General features: G+C 31.8%; 1 protein-coding gene across 1 annotated transcript in view; it reads left to right on the forward strand.

Moving 5' to 3' along the window:
• MYBPC1 (myosin binding protein C, slow type) overlaps positions 1–4,442 on the forward strand; it is a 75,494-nt gene that overhangs the window by 40,587 nt on the left and 30,465 nt on the right. The window lies entirely within an intron of this gene.

Raw genomic sequence — 4,442 nt, forward strand, 5'->3', positions numbered from 1 at the left:
TCCAATAAAGGCCAAGTGTCTCCTCAGTTGGGGTCCTAAGCAATCTAAATCTTTGCAAAGTCTTAGAAATATGTTTTTATCATTTCCTTAGAATCCACAAATTAGTGATAGACAATGCTCTCACTGAGGATGAAGGTGAATATGTATTTGCACCAGATGCCTACCCTGATACTTTGTCTGCCAAAGTTCGCGTTATTGGTGAGTAGATAAAAGAAATCTTTGCAGAGTTGTGTTCTTGTATTTTTGTTTTTTGCTCACCTTTCTCTGTTGTACATCATGTCTTATCTGTGATCTTGGCTCTGAATAAGTGTAACATATTCAAAACTATGTGATGTTTAAAGAAAAAAAAATACATGGATTGGTATAGATCACTAATCATAATCATTGATTTTTAAGAAGTCTTACAATGAACTAATTTTGCAAGGTTGCATGCACCATCTACATTAATTCCTCTTACATTCTCTTTGGCCAGATAAAACATTCATTACTACCAATGTTTAGCTCTAGCTAACCCAGATATTCACATGGAAATTACTGTCTGATCACAAAGGCCATATTTAATATTCTAGATCCTCCTAAAATCAACCTGGGTGGTCTCGATGCTGACAATACAGTGACAGTAGTTGCAGGAAACAAGCTTCGTCTTGAGATTCCCATCAGTGGAGAACCACCTCCTAAAGTCATTTGGAGCCGAGCAGATAAGGTTTGTTTTACACACACACACACACACACACACGCACACACACACACGCACACACACACTGTCCACCCCATTCCCTGTCCTACATTAGTCAGATAAAAGACGAATACAAATAAATGTACAGGGGTACAGCAAAGATGTGATTCTTTTGATAAAGAAAGCACTAATTTTCAGGTAAATATAATAATCATTCATTTACTTTTCACATTTCTGATTGCCTACTATGTGACCAGGCATGTTTTTATGATGCAGTGAAAAAGAGTCCCATCTTTCATTTTAATGAGTGTCAAGGAGTAGGTGAAAGAGAACTAGACAATGCATTATTAAATATGTAGATGGGCAAAATTATTTTGCATAGTAATAAGTGCTATGAAGATAAAAATAGGCTAATATGATTATTAAATCATTGTGTGGTGAATGACAACAGCTGTTCTTAATGACAACAAGAAACCCATTACATGATGATCAAAGGAAAGAGATTTCCAGGTGATGTCAATGCAAGTGCAAAGGACAAGGGGAGAGATCAAGGTTGATGTGTTGGAGGAATAGAAAGAAAGCTACTGTGACTGTGGCAGAGAGAGAGAGAGAATAGTAAGTTTGGAATAGTAGAGTAGTGCCAGCTCTAGTGTGACTCTATGTCTCCTTGTATAAAATGTTTTACGGACAGTAAAACTGTTCCATATGAAACTATAATTTTAGTTACATGTCATTATAGATTTGTCAAAACCCATAGAATGTGCAAAACCATGACTGAACTCTAATATAAACTTTTGACTTTGAGTGATAATGATGTGTCAATGTAGGTTCATCAATTGTAACAAATGTGCTGCTCTAATAATGAGGGAAGTAAAGCATATATAGGGACAAGGGTTATATGAGAACTCTCTGTACTTTCCATTTAATTTTGCAGTGAACCTAAGTCTACTCTAAAAATAATTTCATCATCATCATCATCATCATCATCACTGTCAACATCAACATCATCATCAAGGAGCTGGAGAGTGTTTCCTCCCTTTCTATTTTCTAGAGGGGAAAAAAAATATTATTGAGCTATGGGACAACTTCAAGCAGTCAAATATAGTCTAATTGGAGTCCCTGAAGAGAGAGACAGAAAAGTATTTAAAGAAATAATGGCCAAAATTTTTCCAAATTTGATAAAAACTATAAAATTCAGATATAAGAAGCTCCATAAAAACCAAGCATAAAGAGCATTAAGAAAATGACACCAAGACCCATCATAATCAAATTGTTCTAAACCTGTGATTAAGAAAAAAATTTTAAAATAGAGAAAAAGTCACATTTAATATACAGTAGCAAAGATAAAGATGACATCGGATTTCTGTGGAAACAAGGTAAAGTGAAAATACAGTGGGGCAACATCTTTAAATTAAAAAAGTATCAACCTAGAATTCTATACTCAGAAATACTTTTTAGAAATGAAAGCAAAATAAAATTTTTAGATATATAAAAGCCTGAATGAAATCATCATCAGCAGTCCTACACTACAAGAAATGCTAAAAAGTCCTAATACCAGATGAAAACATTTTCACAAAGGATTGAAGAGTATAAAAAATGATAACTACATGGATGAACATATTAGAGTTTTTCTTATTATCTAAATCTCGTTAAAAGATAATTGACTTGAAAATAATAACCATGCACCGTGTTGCTTATACTATAAGTGTAAGTAAAATTTATGACAATAAAATCTTAAGGTCAAGAGAGGAGAAATGGAAGAAAGGATTAGGAGGGGTGAAGTAGAAGTATACTATTGTAAGTTTCTTTTCTATATATGAAGTATTACTCTATAATGCGAAGGAAGACTATGAAAAGTTAAGGATATATATTATAAACCTTAAAAGAACCACTAAAATTAAAAAAAAAAAAGATTTATAGCTAATAATACAACAAAGGACAGAAAATGCACTAAAAAAATTAATTAATCCAAAAGAAGGCAGGAAAAGAAACATGAAGAAGAGATGGGACAAGTGGAAAACAAATAGCAAGATATAGAATTGCAAAGAGAAATATACAAATTAGAGGTTTCAATACTCTTTTCTCAATAGTTCATTGACCAAGAAGACAGACAATCACTAAGGATATAGAAGATTTGAAGAATACTGTCACCCATCTTGATCTGATTGACATTTATAAAACACTTCATTGAACAAACCAGAATGGGCATTATTTTAATATGCACATGGGAAATTAACCAAGATAGACTATAAAAGTCTCGATAAATTGTTAAGAATTCATGTCATACAAGGTATGTTCTCTAACCACAATGGAATTAACTAGAAAGCAATAACAGAGCGATATCTGGAAAATTCCAAATATTTGGAAATTAAGTGACATTTTTCTAAACAACTCATGGATTAAAGAAATAATCACAGGAAAATCATAAAATATTTATGATGATACTACATATCAGAATTTGCAAAATGCCACTGAATCAGTACTGAATAGCCTTCTATCTACTAAAGAAATGAAATTTGTAGTTAAAAACTTTTCACAAAGAAAATCCCAGGTCTAGATGGCTTTACTAGAGAGTTCTACCAAATATTTAAGAAAGAAATAATACCAATTCTACACAAACACTTCCAGAAAACTGGAGACTAGAGAATAAGAATATTTCTCAAATCACTCTTAAAGGCCAGTATTACTCTCATAGCAAGATCAGAAAAAGACATTATAAGAAGAGAAAACTATAAACCAATATCACTCATGAACATCGATGAAATTTCTAAACAAAATTTAGCAACATGAATCCAATAATATATAAAAGGGATAATATATTATGACAAAGTAGAGTTTATCTCAGGAATGCAAATGTTTTAACATCTGAAAATCGATTAATATAATTTACCATATTAATAAATTAGGTGGGAAAAGTATGATCATCTCAATAGACACAAAAAATATTTTTAAAAAGTTTGACAGAATTCAATATCCATTCCTAATATGTCTCAGCAAACTAGGAAGTGAAAAGAACTTCCTCAATGTGATAAAAGACATCCATGAAAATCTTACAACTGTCATATTACTTAATGTTGAAATATTGAACACTTTTCTCCTAAGATCAGGAATGAAAGAGAGATGTCCATTCTCACCACGACTCTTCATCTTTATACTGGAGGTTCTAGCCAAGGCGATCAGGCAAGAAAAAGAAATTAAAGACATCTATATTGGAAAAAAAGAAGTAGAAATGTATGTATTTGCAGATGACTATCATAGATGTAGAAAATTCAATGTAATCTACAAAAAATCTACCAGAACAAATAGTCACAGTAGCCTTATTTGTAATAGTCAAAAGCTGAAAACAATGCAAATGTCCATCAACAAGTGAATGAATAAACAAATTGTAGGATATTCACACAATAGAACACTACTCGGCAATAAAAAAAAGAATGAAGTACCGATATATGCAATGATGTGGACAAATCTCAAAATAATTATGCTAAGTGAAAGAAGCTGCACACAAAAAAAGTATTTTTAAAAGCCATTTAAAAAAACTGACAATACCAAATGCTAGCAAGGATATGGAACAGTTAAACTCTTTTACATTGCTAGTGAGAATTCAAAATGGTATATCCACTTCAGCAGATAGTTTAGTAGTTTTTTATAAAGTTAAACATGTCCTTACCGTACAACTCTATAATGCTATTCCTATGTATTTACCTAACAGAAATGAAGATGTATATCCACATGAAAATCTGTACATGAATGTTTATAGCAACTTTAT

Source organism: Pteropus vampyrus, unplaced genomic scaffold (assembly GCF_000151845.1).
Source record: "Pteropus vampyrus isolate Shadow unplaced genomic scaffold, Pvam_2.0 Scaffold16, whole genome shotgun sequence".
Lineage (NCBI taxonomy): Eukaryota > Metazoa > Chordata > Mammalia > Chiroptera > Pteropodidae > Pteropus > Pteropus vampyrus.